Raw genomic sequence first — 15,679 nt, 5'->3', positions numbered from 1 at the left:
CCTGGCCAATCATGACAAAGTGCAACTTGGGTTTCCTAGGATATCCTGTGCAGGGGGTGACTACACCCCTCCCTCACATCCAGCCCACCTAGACATCCACGCGCCTTAAAGGAGGGCTTCTGAGCAGAAGCCTGCCAAAAGACAGTGAACAAAGAAGGCGAACCTAGTTTGCCGCGCAAAGTAAGACACAAGAAGGACTTTAACAAAAAGAAATGGTGAATAAACCCAACCGGAGCCAAAAGAAAGACTATTTGGTCAAGCAGGTTTACGTTCGAGGCTAATATAATAGCCAAGAACAGTACCACGTTTATCTAATATAATTGCGGTAGAAAAGTTAGGGTAGATACCACTGCCACCAGCCAAATCTAAATGTTAAAAGAGCAAAACAATGCTCTAGGAGGTACAGATAAAAAGGGATACGAATTAACCCTTTCCAGTACTCCATGGAAGATGGGGTGTACTGGATCTGTGGTAGATTAAGTAAAGTTAATGGTAACTTTACCCTTTTCTGGGGGACGGTAGTCGCCTCAGAAATGGAGTCGAGGGAAGTCTCAAAGACAAACAACCCTGTGCCACAGCACTGAAGGTGCTGTGTGACACACAAAAAGAAGAGGGCTACTGAAGTGGTGTACTTCAGAGTCCACAATCACAAAAACAGGTAGCAACACATAGCAAAACACAGGTAAGAGTGGGGAAAAGCTCTCACTCTTACCAAGTGGAGAAGAAAATAGACTCCAGAAGTCCAGCAAAGCTGCTGGGGGACTCACAAGGTGAGGGAAATTAGCCATAGATGAGAATTCTCCCTAACAATCCTCTGTCATTTTTTTTGTTGTTGCAAGTAGTGCCCATTGGAGGACACCATACTGTGTAACTCTGTGTTTTCCACCTTCCCGCTTTCGGCCAGCTCTTTTGGGTCATTCACTGATCAGGGCAGGGAAGGGTCAGATGGATATCAGCATGAAAGCAACTGTGGGGTCTGCAGTTGCCTTAGCATGCACATATCCAAATAGACCAAATAAATGTGCGTTCCACTAAGGAACGAGACCTAAGCTAAATAACAAACATGGCATGCAAGAACCAATGACTAAGCAAAAAACTGCATGAAAGGGTGCTATTGGTGTGAAATAAGCACATTCTGAACTATATTTTTATGGGGGCATGTGTTAGGGGCACTTGCTTTCAGATGCCTTATCAGAAGGGCTGATCTTTGATTTGCGGCCTTTGGAATCTTACCATTTCAAACACAGTGGGGATAGGTGTTAGTGTTACCAAAATATATGACCAATCTAGATTAGGTCTATGGTAGGTGAATTTGAGGTGGTGCAAGGGTAGGGTCTGGTGACCAGATGAGTTCAAAGGGAATAGGGGCCATGGGTTCAGGGGACCGTGAACTGGCAGGGAGGGGTTAGAGATGGCATGAGTCAGTGTTAGGGAGAATTTTTAGAAATGTGCTAATTTCCTCTACCTTAGAGACCCCCAGCAACTTTGTTGGATTTTGAGGACTTGGTTTTTTTAACCTGGAGAGAGTGAGACCCTTTTTCCCCACTCTCTTACGTATTTTAATGTGATTTGTGAGCTTTGTGTTTCTTTTGGTTGTGGTGTCTGACAAACTCCATAGGCATCATCTTTTACATTGTGTCACACAGCGGCTTGACTGTAGTGGCACAGGGAAGTCTTTCAGATTTCCCAAAGGTTTAAATACCTTCTCTCGGATCAAATACTGTTTCCCAGAGCAGTAAAGTGGAACTGACTTTACTTACATTTGTAACTTTCTAGACCCAGCACACCCTATCTTACAATAGGGTGCTGGAGGGGTTACCTAGTATCCCCTTTGTCTAGCTTCTCATGTAACAATTTTGTTACCCTTTCCTCACTGAATGGCTGGTGGCAGTGGTTTTGTTTTAACTACCGTGGTGTGCACTTACCGCGGGCTGCGTTTGCAGCTGCAGTAAAGCACCCAAGGGTGCCATTTTTGTCAAAATGACCATGGTCATCCTTTTTCTTCATTTCTTGGGGAAAGAGCCTTCTTGAGATTTACTCTGCGTGCTAAACCAGGTTTGGTCCCACTGTTCACTTTGCCTTTGGCAGGATTCACGAGTAAAGCCCACCTCTGGCTCCAGGGTGTCTGGGGTGGGCAGGAAGTGAGAGAGGGGCCCGAAACTCCCTGTGCTTAGTCTCCTAGGAGACCCAAATCCACTCTGTAGTGATTGGCCGGCTGACTGTCCGGCAAGGACAGCCACCCTGCTGGGTGACTGACAGCTCAGCTGGAATTAATGGGAGAGTACTGAATAAAAGGCGAGGCTTTTGGCTTGGAAGGCAGAGTCGACCACTGGATGAAGGAACCGAAGAAGAACTTTTAGAGGATGCCTGCTGCAACTCCTGGACCATTGGTTTGCCCGGTGAAGTCCTGCTGCTCTGCTGTAACTATAAATTCTTATCGACAGAGAAGCCCCTGCAAGGACGACTTCTCCCCTTGAGTTGGTGGGACCAATCAACTCCAAAGTAAGCCACCTGGACATCCTTCTCGGAGCTGGTTGAATTTCCACAGAGTTGCTGCTGGAAACCGTATAGCCAAGGAGCGGAACACCAGAGTGTGTGCGTTGCTTTCAAGTTGGCCAAGAGCTCCAGGAAGATCCTCCGGACTCCCAGGAAGCAGGACTGACCGAGCTTGAGCCCCATCAACAGAGTGGGGGACCCCAGAAGCAAGGAAAGCCCATCGACAGCCAGGAACTCTGTGTTGCTATTTGCGGTAGACGCGAGGAGCTGAAACACTGAACAGCACTGATTTGAAGATTGCCAGTTGCAAGCTGTGACCATCCCATTGCAGTGCAGGAGTCCCCAGAAGTCCTCCCTCTTGTCCCACGACGAAGGCCCAGGAACAGTGAGATCTGCAGAGCTGCTCAGGAACAGAAGTCATCTGCTGTACTTTTTCTTCAATACAAAGGTACTGTAAAAGTCAGAGATCTTACCTCCCATTGTAGAATTGCTTGCATCTTCCACCACTCAGAAGTCTCAACAGTTTGTGGCCCTAAGTGTGATTCTTCTTTTTCTTCAAAGACTTCTAACATAGTGCAAAGACTCTTCTACTTACCTGCCAGATGTGCTTCATCCTACATAAGACTTTTGCCCATTGACTTTGGCCTAGCCTACTATACTGAATAACTCTGCTTAGGGGATCCAAAAGTATTAGCCTGCTTAAAAATATTTGTGGTCTCTTGCTTGTTCTAATTCCGTTTACCAACTTCTAACAGTATTCTAAACATAAACAGTAAGATATTAATGTCCCCAGCACCCTACCTAATGATGTCAGGTGAGGGTGTAGGTTGTTTGTGGGCCATCCCAAAAGGTCTTTACTGATTTAGAAACTAAGAGTGTATAGCATTTACTTACTTTAGAAATGTGTTTCCATTCAGAAAAGTATATGTAACATAATTCTTTCCTTAGAAACTGTTTCACCATTCTAACAAAAAGTAGATGTAAGGGCATATTACTCAACTGTGATTTGGTTGTGCCTCTTCCCAAAAGTAATGCTGTTGATTTCACCACACTATTCTGGTTAGGATAAATATATGAGTGTCCCCAAATAGGTCTTGCTTTCCCTGACTTACTGTTAGCCTGTCCAGAGTAAATCTGCATTATGTCTTACATACGGTTAGTGGGAAGTATTGTAGTATATTTTTGTGTGATATTGATTGCCTCCTTCTAGTGAATGTTTTCTAACTGAGTGTGTAATAAATTAATAAGTGTTTTACCAAGAAACCTTGAGTATAAGAATTATTTGAATTCTTGTAATTGTACACCTCTGTGTAACCTCATTACAAGCTCACATTCCCTCTTGAGATAAGCCTGGCTGCTCAGCTCACTACCAAAAACGTTGTGGTACAGACTCATACCAAAGGTTGGTTTTGCTTACACCTGTAGTCAAAGTTGTGAGTAGGGGTCCCAGAGGGTACTGCATGCAAACTTTGTCTAACACCCCTGGTAGCAGAGCTGCTCAAGGCCCTCACGGACCTGGAAAACCCCGGGAAGGAGTAGTAAGGAACTTACCGAGCTTTACTTCTTTTCGTCGATAAAAAGCTGAAAATGAGGTGGAGGAACGCGCTGAAAGACTTCCTCCCACCAAAGAAGACGATGACGCTGGAGTGCCGTACAGAGAGGGAGTTGGCGTAGAAACATGAATCCCAACAATGGTCCGGGCCCACACACTTCAAGCAGAGAGAATGGGGATCCGCCATAGCGAAGGGACATTCGAATGAATAACAGGACACAAATCCCAGACGCTCTGGCATAGACGGAGGACTACGCGACTGTAGAACCGGGGCAGGAGAGAAGGACACCGGGAACAAGAAAAATGTGTTCCCAGTGATGCAAGTGCGTCCAGCCCCGACCGTGCGGAGAAAACGACTGAAGGGCAATGCGTGGGGCAGAGCTCAGGAGGGCGCGGTTACGGCTGCATGCCATACCGTGCGTAACAAGAGAACGACACATTTTCATTTTTGATGCAATTTTGACAAAAATGCTCCGGTCCCGTCCCGAAGGACGGAATGTCCCACAAGTATGGAGGAAAGGGGAAAGAACGTAGGAGTATATGCATTTGTTAAATACATTTTACACAGCCACTCTCCTAGCAGGATTAAAGACAGAATTTAACATGTTATACATTTAAACTTCTCGTCCAGGATGTGCAACTTGAAGGAATGCATGGCTATGAATGTAGAAATCATTGCACGTCTTTTGGACCACACAAAACTGATTGGCAAGAAGAGCAGCCACTGATTCTCTTTCACAAAAAACATCAATAGGGGTTTGGTGGCACAAATGTGGTTTGTGTGGAACTTAAATGGTGAAAGGATAAAACCCATGGGACACCATTTATAAGGTCCTGAAATCACAGGAGAGGTTTCTCCAATGCTCCAGAAGAACAAGTTACTCTCTTACCTGGTAACGTTCTTTCGATGGGATGGTCCGACGACGTATTCCATATCTATGACATGTAATCACCACAGCTGTGCTGCTTCGGAAAATCTTCGGCGTCTGCGTCCTGCGTCGATGACGTCGATACGCCGCCCTCGAGGACCTCCTCCAACGGCCAACGTCACTGGATGTTAGTAAGTAAGACGCACGACGCCCGTAGCCACAGTTGTAGTTTTTTCCCCAGAACGTGTGACACCAGTCTTCTGCCGGTCTGACACACAATGCCTTGCGGAAACGTAAGCTGCAATCGCATAAGAAATTCTATAGTGGGGAAGGCAGGGAGGGAGCGATATGGAATATGTCGTCGGACCATCCCATCGAAAGAACTTTACCAGGTAAGAGAGAAACTTGGTCTTCGAGGGGATTGGGTCCTCCGACGTATTCCATATCTATGACAGACTCCCAAAGCAGTACCAATGCAAGGAGGTGGGAAAAGAATTTAGAAAACAGAAATTTAGAATGCCCAATCAAATTGGGGAGTAAAGGACCGCATTGCCAAAGGCCAGATCCTGCCCACGGATGGAATCGGGGGATAGTACAAAAGTATGTACCGAAGCCCAGGTGGCTGCATCGCAGATGTTACGAATAGGAACACCCCTCTGTAGGGCAGTAGGGGCAGCCATACCCCTGGTAGAATGGGCCCGCAAGCCGACCGGTGGGTCCTTACCCACCAAGCGGTAACACTCAGAGATAGCCAAAACAATCCAGCGAGACAAAGTCTGTTTCGTCACAGCTTGTCCCAAACGCTTTCCAGCGTAACCAATGAAGAGTTGATCGTCCACTCTGACCCGGGACATGCGTGAAATATAAAAGCTTAACGCTCTCCTAGGATCAAGCCTATGGAGCCTCTCCTCTTCCTTACCAGGATGTGGAGGAGGATAAAACGCCGGAAGAACAACCTTCTGGCCTAAATGAAATTCCGACACCACCTTCGGAAGAAAGGAAGGACGAACTCTAAGGACTGTCCTTATGAAATACAGTGAAGGGTGGCTTAACTGAAAGTGCTTGTATCTCACTCACTCTGCGAGCGGAAGTGACCGCAACCAAAAATACAGTTTTAAGAGTTAACAGTCTCAAAGGGCATGAATGCAAAGGCTCAAACGGAGCACCCATTAGAAACTTGAGAACAAGGTTCAAATCCCAACCGGGCACCTGGAAAGATGACGGAGGGAACACATTAGTGAGCCCTTTCAGAAACTGAGAAATTAAAGGAAATTTAAAATAGGAACACTCTTCAGAAGAGCGCTTAAATATAGACAGCGCCGCCAAGGAACCTTTAACGGTATCCACTTGCAAGCCCCTGTGGGCCAAAGAAAGCAAAAAAGACAGAACCATGGAAATGTCACATGCAAAAGGATCCACATTCTTAACCCTGGACCAGTCGCAGAACTTACACCAACAGCAACGCTACAGGGACTTTGTTACGGGCCGCCTGGCCGAGAGCAACACCTCCATCACGTCTTCAGGGAGGTCCCAATCCTTATACCTCAACCTTTCAAAAACCAAGCGTGAAGGTTGAGGGATCTGACCTCTGGATGGTGAACCTGACCCCCCTCCTGTGAGAGCAGATCGTCTCGGTAGGGAAGACGACGTGGAGGGCAGATGGACAAGTCAAGAAGGTCCGGGTACCACGTCCCCCGGGCCCATGCCTGAACAATGAGGATCATCCGGGAACCAAACCTCCGTAACCTGCGCAGTACTTGCGGGATGACGGGGACTGGAGAAAACACATACAGCAGTGGGAATGACCACTCCACCACGAACGCATCTCCTAAGGCTCCTTTTGGAGGAAATTCCTGCGAGCAGAACCTCTCGCACTTCCGGTTGACACTGGAGGGGAAGAGATCCACTTGAGGGGTCCCCCCAAGGACGAAGATCTCCAGGAGAATCTCCTGAGCGAACTCCCACTCGTGACAGATCGCGCTCTGCCTGCTCAGAGCGTCCGGCGTCTCATTTTCGTCTCCGGCCAGATGAACTGCAGAGATCGAAATTTCCTGCTGGATTGCCCAGAACCAGAGCTGCATCGCCTCCCTGCACAGAGGAAGTGACCCTGCCCCACCCCCTTTTTGTTGAGGCAGTGCATGGCCACCGTGTTGTCCGTCAGGATCAGGACATTCTTCCCTCGCACAGTCGATAGAAAAGCCTTCAGGGCTAGCCTGACGGCCCTCAGCTCCAACAGATTGATATGGAGTCTGGACTCCGACGGAGACCAACGACCGCTGACTGTCAACTCGTTGGCATGAGCTCCCCATCCCGTGAGGGATGCGTCCGTCACGATCATCACCTCCGGCCAGGGTAGCCAAAATGGAGCCCCCTTCATCAGATTGTTTTCGACGGCCCACCACAGAAGGTTCTGGGCGACTGTGGACGGCACCTGAACAGGGTCCGACAACCTGCCGGAGGACTGAGAACACTGGAGCTTGAGCGCCCATTGCAAAGATCTCATCCGTAACCTGGCCTCCGGCACCAGAAGAATGCAGGATGCCATGAGGCCGAGCAATCTCAAGAACTCGAACGCTCGGAGACTCTGGGCATCTGCTGAATGTGAGGAGCCCTCACCTGGGGAGGAAAACACTGCCCCAGGGACGTGTCGAGCACAGCTCCGATGTACTGGAGCCTCTGAGTTGGTGTCAAATGGGACTTCAAGTTGAGGGAGAAGCCCAGCTTGTGGACGGAGTGGCAGGTGACCGACAGATGATGCAGGACTTGCTCGGGAGAGCGTGCCCTGATCAGCCAATCGTCCAGGTTGGGGTAGACGTGAATCCCCCCTTTTCTGAGGTGCGCTGCCACCACTACCATGAGCTTGGTGAAGACCCTCGGGGCGGAGGTCAATCCGAACGGCAGGACCCGAAACTGAAAGTGCGAGTCACCAACCGCGAACCTCAGGTACTTCTTGCGCTTTGGATGTATCGGCACATGAAAATAAGCGTCCTTGAGGTCGAGAGACACCAACCAGTCCTTAAGTTGAAGGGCCTGGAGGACTTGAGAGAGAGTAACCATCTTGAACTTGTCCTTCCTGAGGAGTTTGTTCAAACCGCGCAAGTCCATGATGGGTCTCAAGTCTCCGTCTTTCTTGGAAATCAAAAAATAAGGGGAATACCATCCCTTGTTCCTCTCCGCTACAGGCGGTTCTATGGCGCGTTTCTCCAGCAGGGATTGAATTTCCTGCGCAAGGAGCGGATCCGGACTCTTCAAAGAGAGATTCCCCGGTGGATTGTCTTGAGGCCTCTGCCGGAAAGGAAGACAGTAGCCGTGGGTTATGATCTCCAGAACCCATACATCTGAAGTAACGGCGCGCCACTCTGCAAGATGCTGCGCTAGCCTTCCCCCAACCGGCGAACCATGGGACATGGCCTCATGACTGAGCTGAAGCGACTGCGGCGTTGCCTGAGGGCAAGGAGGCAACAGCCTGAGCGGCCTTGGCACCTCGAGTACCTTGTTTTCCACCTCTGGCACTCCTACGGTGGCCCCTTTGACTGGCAGCTCCTCTCGCTTTACCAAAGGATGAGTAATAACGAAAGGAACCTCCCCTCCATATCTGTCCCCTAGGACGAAAAGGCAGAGGTTAGCGAACAGCAGCGCCCAACAACTTCGCTGCAGGTTTGGAGGTCTGCAACCTCACAAGGCTCTTGTCAGCCTTGCTGTCAAAAAGATGTTCCCCGTCAAAGGGCATGTTGAGGAGCCGGGGCTGCACATCAGGAGCAAACCCCGACTTCCGCAACCACGCACACCTGCGTATCACGGTGCTCGCCACCATGGACCGGCTGACGCAATCTGCCATGTCTAAACCCGACTGAACGGCCTCACACATGGCATCCTTGCCATCCTGAACCATGGCAAGGAAACCATCCCGTTCGTCCCCTTCGGGAATATGTTCAGCCACTAAGGAAACAGTTCCACAGAGTGTGCATGAAACATGACAAGGCACATACAGAGTTGGCCGCCTGAAGCGCCATACCCCCTGAAAAAAACACTTTCCTCGCCCAGCCGTCAAAACGCTTGTCGTCCCCATCAGGAGGGATGGTAGGATACGACGCCTGCTTTGCCGGGGCCGTAGCTGCCTGCACCACCAAACTCTCCGGAGTGGGGTGCTTGGTCAAATAGCAGGGGTCGCTACTGGCTGCCAGAAGACTCTCCGGAGCAGTCCAAGCCGCTGCCACCCTCCTCTGTAGAGCCATATGGAACGGCAGTACCGGGTCAGTTGGTGGACCTTGGTCGAGGATATCCATAAGGTCATCCTGAAGAAAATCCCCTGGGGGAGCAGACCATCCCAAGTACTCGGTGACCCTAGACATAAGGCGCCGGTACGAGGAGTCGGCATGAGTGCCAGGCTTGGGCCTACAAAACTCCACCTCCGGAGAGGTGTCCAGCACACTGGCATCGTGCAGGGACTGCTGCAGGTCCTCAATCTGGCTATGCCCGAGAGAATCTCGTCTGGCACCGTATCAGGAACCATGCCATCATCAGAGCCCTCATCCACCTCTGAAATAAACTCAAGATGGCGGTAAGAAGGCACAGAATGTGGACCAAAGCCATGTTTGACCTTGGCCAGAGCCTTTCTAGGGCGTTCCACCGAGCCCTGGGGTACCCCCGTCGAAACAGCCTCGAAAGGCGTCGAGTGAATCGGTGTCGACGCCGAACGCAGCGCCGACAGCATCGATGGCGTCGACACAGGCCTCGAAGCCGGAGCCCCGAGCGTGTCCCTCGACAGCATGGGTGCCAATGGCCTTCGATGACTTCTTCAGCGGCGGGGCCTCGAAAGAGTCCGTCGACGACATCGGCGTCAACGTCTTCCTCGAAGACACCACAGGTGCACACAGTCTCGAGCGCGTCGAGGACCTGGACCGGGCATGACGAGAACGATTCCCCTTGTCCGAGCGGGACCTCTCACACGAATCGTGCCGTCCACCCGAGCCCGAAGGCGTGCGAGCAGTGTCTCTCGACCGACCCCACTCGGAGGCGCAGACGGACCAGTGCCCTGCGATTTGAGAATCGCTAACATTTACTTGCCGAAGGAAGCCCATTCCTCCGGCGTCGCATGCTTGGTGGAATAAGCGACCCGCCGACGGGCGGAGTCCTCGGATGAGGAAGGCGACTGATGACGGCGCTTCCGGGAGTGCCTCGAAGAGGCAGAGTAGTGGCGGGACCGACTCCCACTGGACTTCCTACGACGATGCGGAGAGTCGCCCCTCGAATCGTCCGTCGAAAGCCCCGCAGACCTTGACTTCCGTGGCTTGGACACCTTACCTACCGACAACTTCTTGCGCTCCCACAAGGCTTTGGACGTGAGCGACTGGCAGTCGACACAGTCATCAGTGTCATGGGCCTCCCCGAGACACCAGAGGCAGGCGTTGTGCGAGTCTGTCACCGACATCTTGGACCCACAGTCCCCGCACTTTAAAGCCCGGACGCGTGGTGGAAGACGAGGTAGACATCTTCACGAAGAATATACTTCACAATACGAACAGGTTCGAAGGACCGAGCAAGAACAGAAACTCATGAGTTGAGGCGCGCCGAGATCTCCAAAGCGAACACGTTCGCGGAAAAAACGGAACTGAGGCTACGGGCGTCGTGCGTCCTACTTATAACATCCAGTGACGTTGGCCGACGGAGGAGGTCCTCGAGGGCGGCGTATCGATCATCGACGCAGACGCCGAAGATTTTCCAAAGCAGCACAGCTGTGGTGATTACATGTCATAGATATGGAATACGTCGGAGGCCCCAATCCCCTTCAAGACAGTCTATTCTCCATCCAAAAAGAGGAAAGGTGTGATACTTTTACTGCTGGGTTTTCAAGCTAGTTACTGAGCACCAGTTGAAGAGAAAGTGGTACTAAATTTCTTTCTCTGCTTGTTAAAATGGATTTCCAAAATCAACCATGGCGTATATTTTGGGATGCCACCCTTTTGTCGTGAACAAGGAGAAACTGAGGTTTTAGCCAAACCCAATCAAGGTAAGGTCTTGGGGAGGATAGCTCAGGGGCAACGCACTCGCGCCTTGGAAGCAAGATGACGCGGAGCAACATAGGCTCGAGCCCCGGTTCCACTCTTAGAAACCTCTGAGTATTAAGCACGTTATAAATAACCAATTATAATAATTATAAGGTAACAGAGTAAAAAGAGGGTCTCAGTAGGACTGTGAGCGTTGTCTAGGGGTACAATGAGTCCACGCAGGACACCCCCAATGATTCAAGTACAAAAATATACAATACATTTTTGGGTCTTTACACACTAACCAAGTAAAACCTCAAGTCAAATATAGTCACACCATCTATGTTAAATGTTAAAGGTATTTGTACCACGCACCGTCACCAACGGAATTGGTCCCCAGGCGCTCTGGCGGATCTGCAAACGATAAGGTGGGATGGGTTAGTAAGGTGAAGAGGGAGTAGGATATAGTGAGAGGAGTGGTGTTCTGTTGGCAGCTTCAACTCGGTATACACCAGGTGCTGAGCTTTGGTGCAGGTATTGGATCGGTGTCAGTCCTCGTGTGCTGTTGCTCCGGCTTATGTGTTGTTGCAGTGTTGTGAAGTGCGTGCGGCTTGTGGTGCGAGAGATGGTTGTGTGAGTTTTTGGGTAAGATAGGTATGCAGAGTTTGAGGTTATATTGGTTAGTGGGTTACATGACCTTTAGCATGCTAACATTCACAGTTTTGTCTAAGTGTGGCAGCGCCGGCTGGTGTTCACAGTTCTAAGGGTGGCACATGTTAACATTCATGTTTCATCTAGGCGTGGGCATGCTTTCCTTCAATCAAAGTCCTATCTAGATGCGACGCAAGCTAACGTTCACAATTCTATCTAAGTGTGGACATGCTAACATTTACAATTCCATCTAAATGCGACAGAGGCTAATGTTCCGAATCCTATTTAGGTGTGGGCATGCTAACATTCACAATCTTATCTAGATGCGACGCAGGCTAATGTTCACAATTCTTTCCAAGTGTGGACATGCCAATATTCACAATTCCATCTAGATGCGACGCAGGCTAATGTTCACAATTCTTTCCAAGTGTGGACATGCCAATATTCACAATTCCATCTAGATGGGACGCAGGCTAATGTTCAGAATTCTATTTAGGTGTGGGCATGCTAACATTCACAATCTTATCTAGATGTGACGCAGGCTAATGTTCACAATTCTATCTAAGTGTGGACATGCCAGTATTCAAAATTCCATCTAGATGCGACAAAGGCTAATGTTCAGGATTCTATCTAGGTGTGGGCGTGCTAACATTCACAATCTTATCTAGATGCGACGCAGGCCAATGTTCACAATTCTATCTAAGTTTTGACATGCTAATTTACAATTCTATCTAAATGTGAACATGCTAATATTTACAATTCTATCCAAGTGTGGACATGCTAATATTCACAATTCTATCTAAGTGTGGACATGGTAATATTATGGCACTCTATGTTATTGGGAGGTAAGATAGAGTGGCAGTGGTTTTCTGGAGCAGAGTAATTGCTCTGCTCCCCACCCATGCCACACTCCCAGTTTTTGCTAGTGTCTGTTAGCTGCTGGCTTCCTTGGCGTCCCCTGCCGGGCAGACGGCTGCCCAGGGGGTTTCAGATTTGTCCATCGGGTAACCAATCACAGGGGGGGGGGGCCTGTTGAGGGGGGGGATTGGGGGTGGGTTGGGTGGCGGGAAAGCAACAAGGGAAGCTGGTCGGGAGGGGGAGAAGGGGACAAGGCAGCGCGCGGCCAGCTGCTGCCAATATTTATTTTTTAAAGGGCCCAAAGCGGTCCCGTGCACATTCCACTCACCTGGCCTCCAGAGTTGGCTATACAACAGATATATTAATTCATCATTAGGAGAAGAAACAAAGCACATACTTCAATAACAAATCGCAGGTAAATACTTCTATATGCATGAAATTGAATAGATACCCTTAGAAAAACCACAGAATAACAAAGTTTAGGGACATGAGTACACGCCCATGTAACCCTATGGAAAACATGAGGAAAGAGGAACAGGTATGTTAACTTACCACCCCCCGTCATATCCAGAGACCACTGCTGGGGTTCCGGAATCCATTGGGGACATAGTCTTCTGTGTTTGGTTCAGTTGAGGAAGGCCCAGGGTTTGCAGGTGCGTAGGTAACGTATGAAAACAGGATTCGGTCGGTCATTGTGCTTGGGAATCTGCTCCTGACACCTTGCAGCTGAGCACCCACACAAAGAAAAGGCTTCTACAATGCAGGCGACCTCAGGATACTTGTAGGATGCGAAGACGACCTATTGCAGCAGGACTGAACATGGTTGGGCGGCGACAGGCAATATTCCAGCGAACGTTGATGCAAGAATGCCGAAAATGCAGGAACAGGCATTTTGTTGTACAAGTTGAAGATCTACCAAGTTCCAAGGATGCACTTAGAATGGCGACTTCTACAGTGAGGTAGCCAATGAGAGAACTGGTCGGTGCACCCTTTGGTTCTGGGATACTTCCGAAGTCATGGATTCTTTAGGAGGGGTCGAGATTGGTTATTCTCACTGGTCCAGGAGTTCGAAGCCCTGACGAGATTATCCTTGAGATCAGGCAGAAGAGCAAGGCTTCACCAGTATTTCACTGGAGTTGGTGCTGCTCAGCTACAAGTGTCGTACTCTAGTCGCTACCGGGCTGCTCTTCATAGAGGATCTGGCTCCAAAGATGATTTGGCTGCAGGAGCCCTCAATGTATCAAAAACTTGGGCTGGGCGCTTCCCCAAGCCACCATTCAAACTAGCAGCGGCAATACAATCATGGATAGTCACTAGCCACAAAGTCTGCCCAGCAACAGACTTTCAGCGCCAGGAATGTGTACTGTAACCAGACATTCCCAGCCCCACGCCCAGGCTCACACACAAACCGCCCTTTAGCTTGTGAAAGCAGCAACTTTGAGCGTATAAGGGCATTCTAAGTATGACATTTCCCGAACTGAGAGGGCAGGAAGGCCAAAGGACGAGCGAAAAGTATACTTACCTACAGTTCACATACTCCTCCTAAGATAAGCCAGTCTGCTCTGCCATTCTACCAAATCCTTTGGGTAATACAGACTTATACTAAACGTTGGGGACCTGTATGGCAAGGGATAGTTGGATACAGTCTTACCTAAAGAGGACTTTAGGAAAACTCCCCTAACGCCCATCACATACACCGAAAATGCAAACAATGCAACCAGTTATTGGCAAAACTCCTTTCCCACATCCACCACAGCAACATCAGTAATAGTGAACATCTTCAGCTATTTTTGTGTCTAAAGTCTTAAATGATTTTACTGTATTTTCAGGTTTCTCATTGAAATAGTGTATCCATATCTCCACATTCTATGCTATACCCCTGTTATACTTCCAATCACTGTTTGTAGACTCGAACTATAAAGAATGTTATGCCCTTAAGAGCTGGCTGAAAACTTGATCATTCTGTAACGCTCACCTGGTTCCCACGGGGGCGCTGGTCTAGTCTGGATTGCTGTGGCCTCTTCTAGCGTGATGCGCAGGACCCGGAACACCGATTGGACAGGACCTCCAAATCGTGCTTGCCTGGCCCGTAGGAATATCCTTCCGCAGATGAGAAAGGGGATTAACAGTCTGCAGAATAGTGTGCTAGCTACCTCCTTTCCCCCTTCGTTCCTCTCTAACTTCCTCCAAACCCCGGTTTAAGCTCACCTTATGGTTTGGAAGGATGAACTCTCCATCCTGCTTCTGGTGCAGGGCCACGCGTTTGTCCAGTTACTTCACTGGTTTTCAGAATGGCGCTGGCAAAATCCACTTGACTTTCCTGAGCGATGCGCCGTAAGTATGAAAGTTCAAAGATCAAGTGAGGCCCCCTTTATGTTGTCTTTCTAACCTGTGATCTGTCCTTTATTTCAGGTGCAGAATGAAGGCGATGCGTCGAGGGGTTAAACTGCCGAGGTGAGTAGTGATGAGGGCGATCCCTCTAAATGTCCTTATCATTCCCCAGAAATGTCTCTTGTCCTTTCCCCATAGGGGCCGGGGTACGATACCTGCCAACGGGGCGGCGCCGACCCGAAATGTGGAAGAAAAGCCGGTAAGTATTATGGCTGTTAATCAGGCTTTCCTTCTGTGTTCCTTCTGCTCACCTTTTGTTTCTTCCTCTCTCCCCTAGGTGCAGAGATGTGGCGTCCGATGCTGACAGCCGCGATGGAGCCGGGAGATGTCTCGAGGACAGGTGAGTGAAGCGTGGCGCTGCAGCGAGCAACGCAATGCTTTTAAATGGAAGTCTTTCTTCAGGGATGCTGGCGAGAAGATTCCGGATGCAGGTAAGAAGTTTGAAATAGTCCTTGGTTTTCACCTTTCTCTTCTCTTCCTTCCTTGCAGGTCTTCCAGGTTCGAGGCGGGCGTGGCTGGAGTCCAGGAGCAGGAGTAGACACGGTGAGCATTAAGCTGTAGGAAGCAGAACAACGCGAAGCATGAGCTGCTGTCTGGGCGTGGCTTAAATAGCCTCCAAATTAGTCCCAGGTATGTATCCTTCCCCAACTAGGTATGTATCCTTCCCTGGCCACGCCCGAGTGAAAAAATAGTCCCTATGAAAAAATAGTCCCTTTCAGGTCTCAGGGAGGCCTGAAGCGTGCAGCATGGTCTGCATCAGGTAAGTGCACAAAACACCTCCCTTTATGAGCCTGGCGACTATGGCGCCAGGACTGATGTCCAACATGAGCCTGGCGCCAAAGGCGCCAGGACTGAGTCCAAAGAGCCCCTATAAG

The 15,679-nt window shown here is 49.6% G+C and overlaps 1 protein-coding gene across 6 annotated transcripts in view; it reads right to left on the bottom strand.

The window, feature by feature from the left end:
- ZZZ3 (zinc finger ZZ-type containing 3) overlaps positions 1 to 15,679 on the bottom strand; it is a 707,971-nt gene that overhangs the window by 366,429 nt on the left and 325,863 nt on the right. The window lies entirely within an intron of this gene.

The sequence above is a fragment of the Ambystoma mexicanum genome, chromosome 1q (genome assembly GCF_040938575.1).
Source record: "Ambystoma mexicanum isolate Mex_15411 chromosome 1q, UKY_AmexF1_1, whole genome shotgun sequence".
Taxonomy (NCBI): Eukaryota; Metazoa; Chordata; class Amphibia; order Caudata; family Ambystomatidae; genus Ambystoma; species Ambystoma mexicanum.
The sequence above is the reverse complement of the archived record's forward strand: the minus strand, read 5'-3'. Positions and strand labels throughout refer to the sequence as shown.